The sequence below is a fragment of the Bombyx mandarina genome, chromosome A1 (genome assembly GCF_030267445.1).
Source record: "Bombyx mandarina strain Sakado chromosome A1, ASM3026744v2".
In the NCBI taxonomy this organism is placed as follows: Eukaryota; Metazoa; Arthropoda; class Insecta; order Lepidoptera; family Bombycidae; genus Bombyx; species Bombyx mandarina.
The window spans coordinates 6,350,499-6,368,163 of record NC_143234.1 but is presented as its reverse complement, the minus strand read 5'-3'; positions in this window follow the sequence as shown (position 1 = coordinate 6,368,163).

Sequence of the window (17,665 nt, the reverse complement as noted above, 5' to 3'; positions counted from 1 at the left end):
AACATTGGACATTCCATTGTAAACAAGTTGCCGATTCTTGATATTAGTGAATTAATTTCGAGATTCAGGAGTAATTTTTTGACATTCGAATCTTCAATGGGAATAGTAAATAGACAAAATAAATAGAAAAATATCAAGACTTGGAAACGGTTACCGGCTCAGTAATGCCTAAAGAATGGGTACTGGGGCGCTGATTTTTCGACAGCATCAAAAATTAAGAGAAATAGAACAAATCACTTCACGCTTTTTTAATTACTTCTTTAAGCAGCCTAGAATGTGTTCCACGTGTAGATACCGTCATAGGCATTAGCAATGCTACAGCCAAACCGATCGCTAATTCGCATGATTGCCTATTTTATTGCTTAAAATGCTAAACGAGCTCATGGCTCAACTAGTACTAAGTGATTACCGAAGCCAATAGAGATCAACAATGTAAATGGCGCCACCCACCTCCAGATAAGAGATATAAGTCTCAGTTTTACAGTACAACGGCTGCCGCAACGCATTACTGTTTCACGGCAGAAATAGGAGAGGTGGTGGTACCTACCCGTGCGGACTCACAAGACGCTCTGCCACCAGTAACTACGCAAATTATAATGATTACCATCACCGTGGTGCTGATTCGTGAATATGCATTAAGTACGTATTTGATAAAAAAAAAACAAAATGTTACCTGTCTGCGGGATTCGATCACAGGCACGGTCGCATCGCTCGATACAAATGCACCGGGTGTCTTATCCTTTAGACCACGACGACTTCTTTGGCAAAAGACGTGCGCGCTTTGCTCTCTTAAATCACTTCATTTAAAAACTAGGGCCTTAAATATGTTAAGTGATAAGACTGTTAGTACGTTAAATTTGGATTCGACCAGTAAATTAGTTTTTATGTATACCTCCGATCTGGCTAGGGGTTTGTTGCGATGGTTCACAGTTGAAAGCATATGAACAGTATTTTCGTCTTCTTCGGGCGTAGTTGTAATAAACAATGGCTTTGCAATGTGCATCACGACAGCCCACTGAGTTTCTCGCCGGAGTTTCTCAGTGGGTCGCGTTTCCGATCCGGTGGTAGATTCTGCGAAGCACGGCTCTTGCTAGGTTTCGTGTTAGCAACGTCGTCAAGTTTGAGCTCCGTGAGCTCACCTACTAGTTAAGGTTACGCTGGAATAGCCTCTCAAGGCTACCAGCTTAGGTAGGAAAAAAAACTCTTAAAAAAGAAACACTAAATTATCAAAACAAAACAAAAAATCGCTTCGTTTCTCGTTTTCCCGCCAAAATGTCTCAAACGACGCATCAACCTCTGACTCCCAAGAAACACAGCCAAAAATTAAAGGAGAAAAGATATAATAATCGCATCCGGTAAATCTGAAATGTCTTTATTCCCACACCCGGCAGAAACATGACTCGGCAGCTTTGTCAAAATATTACGTACTTTTTATATGAAATTACCCCTTTACGATACATTTCTATGGAAAGGGTTGCTTTTTCGAGACATCTGATAGCTTTTTTTTTGATGCGATTTCAAGATAGCAGTCGTTATTTTGTGTTCGTTCCGCTACTTTTTAAAAATAGAACGGTTACTCTCAGAACGTTGTGCTTTGAAATAATATTACAGTACCTAATTAATTTTGGTTTGTACACGCTTTTTTAACACGCGATTTTGAAAGCGCTATCGTTATAACTGTATTTCGCAATTAACGCCAACTTAAAAGATGATCAACTTGAAAATATGCATACGCATCAAGGTCTAATGACAATACAATAACCATTAATAATAATATTAATAATATTTTGACGAAATTAACCTTACAATTGAAACAAGATCTTAATTTTTAGTTCGGATAGCTATAAATAATATGAAATTCCTACTAAAGAAGAGAGCAGTGTGTTATAATTACGTACATATTTAATTACTAAAAAAACATTTATAGACACTTGCAGAAAACTTTTATTTATTTATATCAATATATATTGTGTATATACATATTTTTTATTTATATATACTAAATTATTGTGCTGTACAACGTAAGTTTATTTCTGGAACATTTTAGAATAGAATATTGAAACACCTTATAATTTAATAATAATACAGTCAAGAAAAACTTGAGTTCGTATTGAAGCTAGTAACGGAACACAAAATGCTCGTGACATTTATTATGAAACAATGGTGTTCCGTACTCGACTAGGCTGACTAACAGTCGCCCACGCCAAGAAATACTAAATAACAAACGACTCAGAAAAAAAATTAATTAAATAGAATCGTAATTGTGTAATATGCGCCCGCGCCGCCATCATCCGAACATCTGTTATTGTCAACACACCTGAGTATTAAGCGTCTAGCTCTTTCTAACCTATACACTGACAGCGGGTGCGAAAGAAAAAGAACTATAGTTTCGGTCCGTACGAACGTGGAAGTAACAAAAAACTCTTGCTTCCTGTGTCTTTGGAATCATTGAAAAAGGAATAATGTTGTACGCAGTATATTTGAATAGTACAGATGCAACTTTTTTTTGTTTCAGTGTTAAGAATTCACATACATAGGTACATTCACGTACATTAAAATTTCATTTACATATATCCCTTTCATTCGGGTTTTAATTGAAAATAATGACATGTAAACATAAAAAAAGTTTGAAGGATCAGCAAGAACGTGAGAAGTGCTGTTTTAGAGGATTTCGCAAATGTATTTTTTGCAGATTTTTTCTGGGAATTCAATCACCATATTGATAACTACGCTTTCTTAAATTTATTCCGTTATTATTTTTGCTTCTATTTCTTTAGGTAAATATTGCAAGTAAGCATAATACGTTTGTTGTTGAGAGCACTTCTCAATGGCTTAAAGAATAATTAATATCCCTTTAGGGTTTTATGACTAGAGGTTAGTTAATGCTGATTAAAATCAACAACATGTAGGTATTTCAGTTCAATGTTGATTATGTGTACTACATATCGCCTTATCAAGGAATGTAATTAAAAGTTAACTATTACGAGTATGACAATAGCTGGTAAGCTGTCATTTCGTGCTTATTATAAACATAAAAAAACATGTTTTAATTTTTATTAGTATGTTAAATCTTTATGAAATAATATGTGTGTTCTTTTTATATACTACAGAACGTGAGTATAAGTTTTGACGTATTCCATACAATGTGGACTTTTTAACTATTCGAAAATAGAACGTTTTTAACTTAACCCTTCCATATTTGACAAAAAGAGTTTTATTTTTATTTTAAAATTTGGAACGCGACGCGGTCGGAATGAGAAATTCGTTCTTTTGAATTTAGAAACATTTACAAAAATGGAATTGTTCGTTCGACGATTCGAAATATGGATTTGAATGACGGATTTTTTTTTGTTTAAGTTATGTACATAATATTGACTATTGAATTTTATTATTTAGGCATTTAAAAAAATGAACTCATAATCTTCTGTATCTACAGAGGAAGACAAAGCAGCTAAGTACGATTTTGTATGTGTTCGATTGGTGCTGAGATATTGATAATGGATTGATCTTATTGTGTACGAAGCCAATTGGCTTCAGGCGTTGTTTTCAATCGTGTGACCGAAGGTTCGAGACGACTAATGCGGCTTTTCTAATACACGCATGAGATGAATAGATTTACGCTATCATAATATAATCATATAATGTTACATTATAATAACCATTTAAAAATATAAATAAATCTGAATTATTATACGATTCCTGTTATAATTTTTATCCTAAAGATTTTCTCGTAAAATCTAATCAAATTAATTTATTAAACAAATCATATTCCGGAATAATGTGATCTATCTAATAAAATAAGATTGATGTATTTTCTTCTTAAAATCTGTCCCAAATAATGATGATCCAAAAACACGGTTTTTAATTGAATATTCAATTTCGAAAAGGGCACATGTCGCATATTTTGTCAAATACGTTTTTTCATATACATGTAGTTTTGAGGCTTACCTACACCCATTTTATAATAATTCCAGTAATTTTCAATTGCTAATTAACATTAAAATATTATCTTCTTCTTTTTCTCCACCTTATCCCACTAGGTGGGGTCGGCACAGCTAATTTTTCTCTTCCATTCTCTTCTATCTGCCGTCATCTCAACACTCACTCCTCTCTCTCTCATATCGTCATTCACACACTCCATCCATGTCTTCTTCGGTCGACCTCTTCCCCCTCTACCTTGCACTACCATTTCCATACATCTCCTAGTCACATGCATCTTCTCTCTACGCATCACATGTCCATACCACGCTAACCGTCCGCTCCTTAATTTGTTGTTTACCGGGGCCACTTTCACACTTCCTCTGATATACTCATTCTTTATCTTATCCATTCTTGTCACTCCACACATCCATCTCAACATTCGCATCTCTGCCGCATGCACTCCTCTTTCATGCTTACCTTTCGTCGCCCAATACTCAGATCCATACAGCACGACAGGTCTAATGATCGTTTTGTAAATTTTTCCCTTGAGCTGTAGGGGCATTCTACGATCGCATGCGATCGTTGCAGAGACCTGTCGTCATTTCATACAACCAGCGTTTATTTGACTTGTGACGTCCCGGTCTATGTTGCCGTCGTTCTGGAGCATAGAGCCGAGGTACTTGAAGTCGGAGCAGACTGACAGGGATACACCATCTAAGGCGATTGGCGTGAAGTCTGAAGAACCACCAAAATCACAAAACATGTGCTCGGTTTTTGTTCGACTGATCTTCAAACCCACGTTTTCCAGCCTTTCTTTCCATTTTGCCAATCTCCTCTGTATCTCAGGCCCTTCCTCTCCAACGAGAAAAATGTCGTCGGCGAACAGCATACACCAAGGCGCCTCTTCCTGTATGTCCGATGTTAGGGCATCCATTATTAGGATGAACAGGTAAGGGCTTAAAGCTGATCCCTGGTGTAAGCTTACCGCCACACTGAACTCGTCGCTATCGCCAGCTGCGGAGCGTACGTACGTACTAGCTCTACCGTACATAGCTCGAACAAGCCGTTGGTATTTCCCTGGCACTCCTTTCACTTTCATGCTCCACTACAAAACCTCACGGGGAACCCTATCATACGCTTTTTCTAAATCAACAAACACCATGTGCACATTTTTACTTGCACGGCGATATTTTTCGCACAATTGGCGCAGGGAAAAAATGGCGTCCGTTGTACTGCGTCCCGGCATGAACCCGAATTGGTTCTGTGATACCTCACACTCATCTCTCATTCTTCTCGCTATCACTTTCTCCCAAGCTTTCATACTATGTGACATGAGCTTTATTCCTCTATAATTGTCGCATACCTGTATGTCACCTTTGCTCTTAAATACAGGCACGAGTGAACTTTTGCACCACTCGTCAGGCATGGCCTCTTCTTGAAACAATTTATTGAAGAATAAAGTCAGCCACGTGCATCCATCCGCTTTCAGAAACTTCCACACTTCTATTGGAATACCATCTGGTCCAGTAGATTTTCCATTCTTCATATCTTGTACAGCCTTTCGTACTTCTTGCATACTTATTTCCCTTACTACACCAGTATTTATCGGAACATTTTGCAGTTCACCACTCCAGTCATTCTCTTCATTCATCAACCTTTCAAAATACCTCTTCCATCTATCTCTTATTTCCTTATCATTTGTTAACACTCTTCCAGCACTATCTTTCACGCACTTAATGTGGTTAAAATCTCTATAACTACTCTATAACTATACTAAAATATTATCTCAAAAGTTAATATTTTAAATTTTACACTGCCGTCAGAAAATAATCAATTTTTTTTGATTTCCTGAACATTTTACATTTTCAGAGTGCATTTGCCCTTTTCTAAATTGAATATTCAATTATTATACACAGAAAATGGCCTATAAATGGTACAAAACAAACAAAATAAATAGAGCAGAGACGGCTTCCAAAATTCGGCGGCCGCACGTTACACGAAACCCCTTTCCGAATTTCGAATTTAAAAACACAACAAAAGAACGTAATACAATATCTCATTATGTCAAAAAAAAAAAAAAACAAAGAGAAAAATATGGGATTTGACCCAAAAAACTCCCCTCAATCAAAGGGTTAAAGAGCAGGACAGCGGGTTAAAGTACCGAGTTAGAGAGAGACGGTCATACAGACCCAACCCTTTAGCTGCACCTGGAAGTTTATTTGGAAGTTTGAAAAAGTGCAAATTTTCAAGTAAAATATTGATATTTTTTTTCCGATACAAATAAACCATATCTGACAATGCGTTCGTTATCTGTGCGTTTAGATGCTGGGTCATTAATCTTTAGCCTCTCCGCGCGACCAGTGACAGTTATTGTCAGTGTCACGTCGGAGGAGCTACATCAAGTTGTGTCATAACAGCTGACAGATCTCTGTTGTGACTGTGCTCTGTTAAATATCCGATATAACAAATCATAATTGGATGTTAATTATGATAATACATTATGATGATATTGCATGATGGTCGCGAATTCGGTATCCTATGTTATATTCGAAAAACAATTTTTAAAAACATACAAAACAATTATAAAAAAATATACATTTAAAACAAACAAACATACAAAATTGTTATGCTCGAAAAACATGGCAATCAACGTGTTAATATTCCTCAGACCTAAAATTCCTCAGAGCACCTTCCGGTAATCACGCTACAACTTCACACCTATAGAATAAAATAATCATACCAAACAACCCTAACAGTGAGATCGTTTATAGTAAAAATAAATAAAATATCTCAACAATATTAATATCGAAATATAATTAAAAACAAAAAGTGCACTGAACAGTAAATTAATTACGAATTAGTTTCCAATATTAACATCGAAAATGAACAAAGCGCAACAATTTAGATTATTAAGAGGACGGCTCCTACCAATGGTTTCACTTGTCGCTCACATCTCGCATTGGCTGCTTTTTTTTATAATTTTTTAACCTCGAGGGGTTATTCTAGATTCACCGAACTAGTAGGTGAGATGTTGCTAACACAAACCATAGTAAGAGCAGTGCTTCGCAGAATCTACCACCGGATCGAAAACGCGACCCACTGAGAACATCCAGCGAGAAACACAGTTGGCTGTGTCTGTAGGTTTATTTACTTGAGGAGCCCTTCGTCGCAAGCGACGAGTTCGACGAGAACGATGACCGGTGCTTGAGGTACCTAAAAGCACCGTTAGTGGATCGGGAGGATCCGAAATAACGTGTTTTGGGCGACGTCGACTGTTTACCATTCGGTCCGCAGGATTGGGAATGGGGCTTTTACTGCCCGTGTGCCGTGACGTGTACTTCTATATCGAACCGACTCGCTGACGACACGTCTGGAGCTGAGCCACTTCGAATACCCATAACACAAACTTATTGGTAGGAGGACCCTTCAGAAGAGGTGGAAGCTCTGATCCTTTGTTCACCAAAGACACTTAATCTCTGCGTCTTGTATCGTACATTCCAAGGGGAGTGCTCTGAGGAATAGTTTAAGATGTTTTACTAGTGTAAATTTTTGTACATTCAATACGACTAAAAACTGAGACCTTAAAACATATGACATGTCCCGAGGCGGGTGGCATTTACGCTGTAGATGTCCATGGGCTCCGGTAACCACTTAACACCAGGTAGGCTGAGAGCTCGTCCACCCATCATCATCATTCTTACTTCATACTCCTCAATCATATACTGTTTCTTCCATTTCTTTTATCTAGATAATTCGCTTAGCTTCTGATAGTAGAACGTCTTCTGACCACGTATGGGCAGGAACTAACACCTTGCGTATATCTGAAGCGAGGTAGTAAAGCGTTCCAATATCGAGGGTGGGGCTGCCTTTAGAATAGAATTGACACTTCTACAAAACAAGTCCAACGACTCATCGTCGCGTAGCGTATCTCTAGTAACCATTTCACAACAGCTGGTCAGTGATCTCACCGTCACCAGCAAAAATGTAAAACATTGATAAATCACAATGAATGCACAGCGTTGATTTTACTAATTGTCTCTTTAATAAAAAAAACTACAATATCTAAGATACTTAGTTAACACGATGCAAATGGTAAGGCCACAGGAAACGATAAAAATATAAATTTAAACGTCTCAATGCGATACAATAGCGAGACGAAGATAGTCCTTAATGTAAAACCAGACTTAAGGAGCAGCAAATGGGAAACACGAACAAAACCTTCACAATCAAATGAGGGATGCGCAGGAACTGAACTGAAAACGAACAAAAAACAACGCTATGGCGGATTGTTTTTAATTATCAAGTATCGGCATAAATCGATAGACGTCGCCGCGGGCCCGCCGTGTGCGGGAATACATCGAGTCGCCGTGCATACTCGAATATTTCGAAATGTATTTGGATTTATATAGGAAATATATGTGCCTACTTACACACGTATTTACATAAGTAGGATTAATTCCAAGTCCCTATGGGTTCTATATCTATTTATTCCATTAACGGTGCTTTAAGGTACCACAAGCATCTGTCACCGCCCTTGTCGAACCCGTCGAAGGGCTCGACGAGTGAATTAACCCATATACACAGCCCATTGAGTTTGAGGTGAAGCTGAAATAGCCACTCAAGGCTATCAGCATAGATAGGGAAAAAAATCTATTTATGCTGTGAAGCTATTGCTTGTTCTAGTTGGAGATACCTGTTTAACTATACAAGATTTTGACCTAATGCGTCAAGGTCAGCGGAACACCCACGCTGTGAGTGAGTTTATGGGCTTTGGCAAGATAAGTTTTAGACTCGTCTACTTTCCTGTAGTAATAAAAAAACTTGTAAGTATATAGCTATTATGTGTCAAATTCAAATATATAAAACATTGTGATTTAATGAAATATATAAAGAATGTTTAGTTTTGAATCGTGAAAAAAATAATTAAATCGAAAATTCTCCACACCATTCCGTGTCCTCTCTTCATAAAATTCGTACATACCTACGAAGACAGCGCCATTGCGAATGCTCTTTACATTTTCATGTAAAACATTGTTTTGTTTGTTTGCAGTTAAATCGCGGACAAGAGAATACTTGTAGATTATATTAACTTTAACATTTAAAAGAAATTAATGAGCACTTCATTGTTGTATTTTTCAATAGCACAGATATTACGAGTGGCTACAAAAATGATTTTTGTTACCTACCTAAGCTGATAGCCTTGAGAGGCTATTTCAGCGTAACCTGAACTAGTAGGTCAGCTCACGGGGCTCAAGCCTGACAATGTTACTAACACGAACCCTAGCAAGAGCCGTGCTTCGCAGAATCTGCCACCGGAGCGGAAACGCGATCCACTGAGAAGACTCACTGAGAACTCAGTGGGCTGTGTCTGTAGGTTAATTTACTCGTCGAGCCCTTCGTCGCAAGCGACGGGTTCGGCAAGGACGGTGACCGTCTTCAAACAAGCGACATGACAATAGTTAACAAACTACGTGAATTACCGCATACAATTTAGCTGAAAGCGGTGTTTTTATTGATCTAGAAGGGCTAGTCGATTCACACATTACAACGCGAAAGTCACTACCCTTTCTTTCTTTCTTTAGATTTGGAATCGAGTGGAAAACTACCGATTTATCTTATCCTAGATTTATTATACAATGTAATTCCTGATTCACAGCTTCGCCACAACATCCGAGTATTGTAACTCCAAAGTCGCTTAGTATCTCTTTGTCGTTCGGCGTATAAATAAATCGCGTGCATCGGCGCCTAAAATAAATCTAGACGCACTAAATTAAGCCCTAGAATACATCTAGTACATACTTAGATTGAATTGTCTTCAAATGTCAGTGTGCGTGGTATAAGACTGGAGTTTGTTTACCGCTCGTGTACTAAGGGTCGCTTTTGAACGAGCGCTCGGAGATCCGATACCGGGATAATCATTGTCATTATGTTAAGAAGATGATCTCATAGCTGAAGGTGTGGCTTTGAATGCAATATGTATGGGCTCTAAGTACTGAAAAGCTTATAAGTGACCATGACTTAGTTTACGTAACTACAATACACTGAACCTCAATCAGACCCCGATCGAACCCCCACCTACACGTAACATTATAATTATGTAATAATAATGTTGGTAATGGATTGGTAAGAACGGAGCGTATGAAAAGAGTGGAATGGAGCGTTATGATGTGAGTGAGAGAAAACGGAAAGAAAGGGAGAAAAAAATTACAGACAGAACGACAGAGAAAAGGAAGATGGCGAAGACGGTTAAAAAAATGAGCAAGGCGTAGGTAATAAAAGTGTTAATTAATTTTTAATTATTAATATAACAGAAGATTTTGGAACAGTGGAAGTTTTATTTTATGCGCTGCGATCCCTGTTCTAAAATAATAATAATAAATAATAAAATCATTTTTACTTTTCACACTAAATAAAATAAAATATAAATAAAAGAAAAGAAAAAAAGAAAAATGCAAAAGGAGGTGGCTCAGCTAATACTGTTCAAAGTTGATAAATCGAACTGCGCTGATTTTCAGTCACCCCCGTTTCCCTTTGGTTCATATATGTGCATATAAATACAATAGATATTTCCAAATAATAAGGGTCTGTGATAGTAATCTAAAATTCGACGAACTATTAACCGTATTCAAACCATAGACCTATATATTAATTCAAACCTTAACCTTATTCTGAAACATTTGTCGGATAATATCAGCAGTCAATTGTAAATGTAAGTGCTACTACACACGTCACCAAATAAATCGGTAAAACTTTAAGGAAATAAAAACATATGTATGTATTTATGTATATGCTTTATTAATACTCTCAGAAAATCCATGAGAATACGCATGTGTCAGGAATTCTAATCTCAAGTTTCCTTCAAAAACAATAAAAACCAAAAAATTCTCACTCACAATACGACCGCAAGAAAGACTAAAGTTATTGTGACCATGACTTTGTTTTGAACGTGGATTCGAACGAACCTTCCCTTTATTCGTGGTAGGGTTATACCTACGTACTTACCATGTAGTTAGTAGTTACCACTAAATTGAATGTTAGCAGTGAAACATACCTAGATTTGTTATCAAATAACGTCTTCGGCAACATTTTTAATGATAGGAATTCACGATGGGACTTTTTGGCGGGAACGCGAGGAGTGAAGTTGTGTGATTTGTTTTATTTTGTCTATTTAGTGTTTCTTCAGGTTTAAATGTGTAATAACGGTGTTTTATTAACAGTTTAATATCTGTAAAAGTGCACAAATGTGGGAAAATGAAACAAAGCCGGTGGACGTAATTTCTAGAAATCCTCCAAAAAGTCCACTCAAAAATCGCAGTAAATGACCACCATTTTACTGAAATTATATTTCATTCCATATCATCCCTTTTAATTTCATTCCAGTTGATTAATGTCTCAAATTAATCATTTTCATTTCAATTAATTTCACTCCGTATTATCATCTTTCTTAAAAAGGAGATTATAAATTAAAATAAGACATGATCTAAAGTTACCAGGTTATAAAATTACTTAAAAAAAAAAAAGAATTCACGTTGTGTTCTTGCATTTATCTCGTGTATATTTACAGCAATTATTATACCAGAGAACATTCTAGGTTAGATAACTTCTATAAAAAACGCTTAAAAATACTAAAAAAATAATCTCTTAAGAATTTATCCCGATTCGCTGTTAAATCATTGTCACTGTAACCGAAACAGAAAACTACCGAACAATGTCCGAGTCTTGCTTTATTTTATGCCCTCCCGACCGAAATACAATTTGGGCTTCGGAATTTGTGGGTTTCTTCAAAAATGATCAATGACAGACGGCGATGATGTAATGCTGCCTGCACCTTTGGAGTTTTTTCGAATTCTTTTGTGGGAGAGAAACAATAGAAACAGGGTCGATGACCTTATCGTGATAATGCTTTGGATGCGGTTTGTATAACGCTTTATAGAACAGTATTCATTTAGACTGTGCGGTGTCCTAGAAATCACTACCCTTCTTCCTGTGACTGTGGAGGGGACTAAAGAATTCACCAGGGAACCGGTGACAGCATCCTCTGAGTAGCATACCACGATATTGGCATTTATGACGTCCATTTTGGTATTACAGACGTCCAGGGCGACAGAGACTGCCTACGATCAGATGTGCCGTAGGCTCTGATAAGCAAGGGCAACTAAATCCAACCGAAATTACAGACAATGATACCTTCAGCCTATTTCTGCCATGCAGCATCACCCATTTCGATTTCAATAATGGTATATAAAATGGAATTGAAAATCCGACAGCTGGTGTCAATAGGTGGGTGGCGATACTTACGTTGTCCACAGACTTAAATAATCGCTTTATCGCCAGTCGCAAACATATAATAATATGTATTATGTTATGTATGTAATATATTTTTACTTTTTATTTTTATTGCTCTTGTAGGCAGACGAGCATACGGCCCACCTGATGGTGAGTGGTTACCGTCGCCCATGGACTTCAGCAATGCCAGGGGCAGAGCCAAGCCGCCGCTTACCGACCTCTGTCCTTGTAAACAGACGAGCATAATATGGCTAACCTGATGGTCACATTGACACTTGAGTTCTGAGTCTCAGTTTTGTAGTGCAATGCCTGTCCTTATAATTAGAGCGCATTACTGCTTTGCAGTATCAATAGTAATATATCAATATAAAGCAGTATCAAAATATATATATCGATAAGGTTATTTTTGGTGATCACGTGTCGTAAACATATTTAATTAAAGATAAAACTCGATTTTTTATTTGACTTTAAATTATTTCCGCTGTTTCGAATAATTTACGGTTTTGAGTGGTAGCCGGACGAATGTATTAAAGGATATTCGAAAATTGGGTATATCCTTATATCCCTGTCGTGCTAATTTGGAATAAACTCTTACTTAATAGACTTATTACCACCAGATCAGAAAACAAACTAACACGTGGTTTAAACATAATAATTTAGTACAGAGCAATAAAGATTTAATATAATACAATATTTTTTGTCGCGTACCATCTGGTTTTATTTCTTGAGCGCTATGACATATCCTTCTTCAAACGAGACTTGTGGAGAGATTCAATGATAGGCAGTGGGTCCGCTCTGCCCCTGTCATTGCTGAGGTCCATGTCCGACGGTAACCACTTACCATCAGGTAGGCCGTATGCTCGTCTAACTATAAGGGCAAATTACAATAAATGCGCAAATATTAGTGTAATATCTTCTTGTATATTATTTTGTGTTCTAAAGTGGGTTGCTGTACTTAAGAGAGTGTTTTGTATTTTCCACTAATATTAGATACACTATAGTCTGTACTTATGAAAGAGTTTTGTATTTTCCATTAATACATATTATATTAGATACACTATAGTCACCGTCCTCCTCAAACTCGTCGACTAATCCATAGACGCAGCCCACTGACTATCTCCCCAGATTTTCTCAGTGAGTCGCGATTTCAATCTGCTGGTAGATTCTGCGAAGCACGGCTCTTGCTAGGGCTAGTGTTAGCAAATTCTCTCAGGTTGAGCCCGTGAGCTCACCTACCCGTCCAGGCGTAGCTGAAATAGCTTCTTAGGCTGCCAGCGAATAGGTAGGGGGAATAAAATACAGTATACGATTTGCCGCGATAGTCGGTTTGGTTTTTTATCGCATGACCTTGTTCATTGGGGGCGTGGTTCGCGAACGCCTGTTCGATTCGCTGAGAAAAAACTGTAATTTTCGCGCGTTTTCCGCACATCGGCAGTGTCTTTTGAATCGATGCCAAAAATTCTGTTCAAGCAACTAATTACTCACAAAACAAAACGTAAAACACAATGGCAGTGCAAGTAAAGGATAAGATTTTGCTCGCATATGTTTTTTTTATTTGCTTCGGCCAAAAATGATTTAAACTAAATGTATAAAAACAAAAGGAAATCACCTTTTAAAAGAATCGTGTAGTAGGTAATATAAAACTTCTAAATGAACGACAGTATATACGTGGATAGCACTCGGTAATTTTACTGATACGATTGTTTTGTTTAATTTTTTATTTATATATTGCATGAGTGGACGAGCTCACATCCCACCTGGTGTTAAGTGGTTACCGAATCCCATAGACATCTACAACCTAAATGCCGCCACCCACCTTGAGATACGAGTTCGAAGATCTCAGTATAGTTACAGTGGCTTTCGTACAACCCTTCAAACCGAAATGGATTACTGCTTCACTACTGAAATAGGCAAGGTGGTGTGCCTACCCCCTCTCACAAGAGTCCACCATCAATAATGTAATATTAATTTGGAGCACGGTTTTAAGATCATAATATGAAACTAGTTTTGTGCTTAGATGCGTATGATTCTAGGTATTACAATAGGGCATATACCTCGATGATAATCATTTATTTCCCTTTTTATGGATGGTTACGGCAATACTGAACAGTCTTTCTCCGGTTAATAGTTCGAACAATCATTCATAACCACATGTATTATTAAATTTCGGTAAAAAATAACAACTTCACATATCTCATGTTTTATAACATTCCGACGTTGTACAATTTATTCATTGCGGGAATCGACCGTGACTTATTTTAATTAGATGCAGAGTCATGTAAGAACGCTTTCTTACAATATCTGTTGGATCTACGACTTACAAGCGATTATACACCTAATTAAGGTAGATTAAAATTGGTATTGCAAAATAAAACGTCAATAGATGTATTTTGGAATAGTTTTGAAATTTACTCTAAGATTTTCAGCATAAGTTACCTACGTAGATAAATTAATTTGTGAAGGTTATAATATTTATTTTTGCGTAATTGTTGGTGGTAAGGCATGTAACAAATCTAGACTTTTGCCTACTTTTGTCCAAGAATGTCATACGCTTCGGCGTGAAGGATGTAACTGGTGTATGTAATATATTACACAATTGAGATTTGCCTTGATGTTATAAACGCGGCATTCAGGTAGTTTTATTTGTAAGCTTTAGTAACCGATTAATGCAGATGGTTCGTGAACAAAAAAGTACTTTTGCGAGAATGAGCAAAATTAAAAAAAGCTACAAATCAGATACATTACTATTTTGGAAGTCGGTTAAAATAAATTAAGGGCACATCCACGTTCCCCAGTCCAACATCGGACCTCCACAAACCGCGTAAAGGAACCCAAAAACGGTATGATTTCAAAAAAAAAAACGTATTCCTTCGTCTGCGATCGTTTATAACGAACTTTAAAAAATCAAATAAAAAAAAAACATTGAATTTTGTTCGAAAACGAACGATCCAGTGATAAATATTGAAATATGGAATGGAGATATGAAGAATGTGACCATGGTTAAAACGCTTACGCGGCTAAATCTCGGGTTTGCTTCGAGGTCCATTGTGCTTTTTGTGCATCGCTACGTTTGCCGCTAGGGGCGCTGTTTGAATTCCATACAAATTTGAGTTAACTTTCACGCGATCGAGAAATTAAAAAACTCGCACTAATCACACATCGATCGGCTCACAGCTTACGTGGTCACGGATCGATGATTAAACTCTAAAAGCGCTGTGATCCTGGTCACTCATATACGTTAAATGATGTATCCAGATTGTGAAGAATTCATACGCATACATCGATATGTATGCGTATAAATTCTTGTTTAAAAACTTAAACTTAAAAAAACCACTTGATTTTTTTTTATTTATTAAAATCCTAACGTGTGGTCACATCGCTCCGTCTTAGTTCCCGTTCGTCAAGTTTATTTATTTATTTTTTAATTTATTATTTATCCTAATGACGTTTTGAGCACGAGTTAATGTCGGATCCCGACGCGGTCTGCTACTGTTTTATAGGCTATTCACTTGTCGGTCACGTCACGTATTGGCTTTATCATAAAAGACGATCAGACATAAAAATAAGTTATTTTGACGTTATGATAATATGAAGTTTTGTTCGTGTCAAATAAAACTGTTTTTTTCTATGATTAATTTTTGTAATGACAATAGATTTATTGACATTGAAAAGTAAATATCGTCCCCCGTCATGAGCGTTGAAGTCGTTCTATCAATGGGACACGGGAACTCTCAATTTCTCATACTCGGCTATAGCTGGGCGAACGAGCTCACAGCCCACCTGGTGCTATGTGGCTACTGGAGCTCATAGACGTCTATAACGTAAATGCCGCCATAAAAATGGAGACATTTCATTTCATAGTACAACGGCTGCCCCGCTCTTCAAACCGAAAAGCGTTACTGCTTCACGGCAGAAATTGCCAGGGTGGTGGTACTCACAAGACGTCCTACCACCAGTAATGACGCAAAGTATAATTGTTGTGGGTTTGATTTTTATTATACGATGTTATTCCTTCACCGTGGAACTCAATCGTGAACATTTGTTAAGTACGTGTGTTTCATTAGAAAAATTGGTACCCGCCTACGGGATTCGAACACCGGTAGAGTCGTATTGTTCGATATCTTTAAGCCACGACCACTTCAAAACCTACAAAGTATTACTGTTTTTTAGTTTATATCTTATTTCTTATATAAAAAGAACAAAAGTGTTGAATTCGATTTTATCAAGCACTACGGCTTTAGATGATCTCAATGTTATTGTTCTTTTTTTCAGATTACGTTTTATGTTAATGAGCATTTCTTGTTTTATATTAATATCAGTTTAATAATCTATCTTGGATGTGTTAATGATTGCTTTTATTAAAATAATTGACATTGAATTGAATTTTTCTAATGAAATACGTACTCAACAAATGTTCATGATTGACTTCCACGGTGAAGGAATAACATCGTGTAATAAAAATCAAACCCGCAAAATTATAATTTGCGTAATTTCTGGTGGTAGGACCTCTTGTGAGTCCGCGCGGGTAGGTACCACCACCCTGCCTATTTCTGCCGTGAAGCAGTAATGCGTTTCGGTTTGAAGGGTGGGGCAGCCGTTGTAACTATACTGAGACCCTTAGAACTTATATCTCAAGGTGGGTGGCGCATTTACGTTGTAGATGCCTATGGGCTCCAACAACCACTTAAGACCAGGTGGGCTGTGAGCTCGTCCACCCATCTAAGCAATAAAAAAATAAATTGAAATGATATAAATGTTGAAACGAAATGACCATATTACGTGTCGCAGACAAAATTCAATTATCATGTAATAATTCAGTCGGGAACAAATCACACATCTAGATTTAAACTAGGACGTTCGTGGCTTGGTCTTTATTCACACTTATATACATTCGAATATGTAAATAAATAAATATTAAACAGGCAACAGTAACTGCAGTCCGTATTCAATAAATTATTATATTTACTTAAACACCAATACGATTAGAGCTTGTGGCTTTAAAAATATGCCTCATAATCTTGAAAGTACTTTAAATTATTCAAATAATAATTTTACCGTTTATTTTCGCCGCGATGCGGATTTTTGTTTGGTGTTGTATGAAGATACTGCTCTTGTATAATGCAATGGAGGTCAGGAGTTAATGTCACAGAGTGGTGACGTTTGGTGAATTTGGTTAATTTATGTTGGGCGTGATGTGCCCTCGCTCTAGCGTGCTGGTTCCAGGAGGATGGGACGACGTATCGGTGGCTGCGGTCGCGTCGCAGTCGTCGCCAAACATACTGTGGAAGAGTAACCCGGTCGGCGGTGTATCGCGTTCTGAGCTGGCTGGCTGGTTCTGACCCAGCAGTATGACGTGCTGATATATCGCGGAGATCGACGTAATTGGTAGTCAACGAATGCCTTGATGACCCATCGGTAGGACGTCATAGAGGTGGCGCCGCGGGTCTGGTTGTAGTAT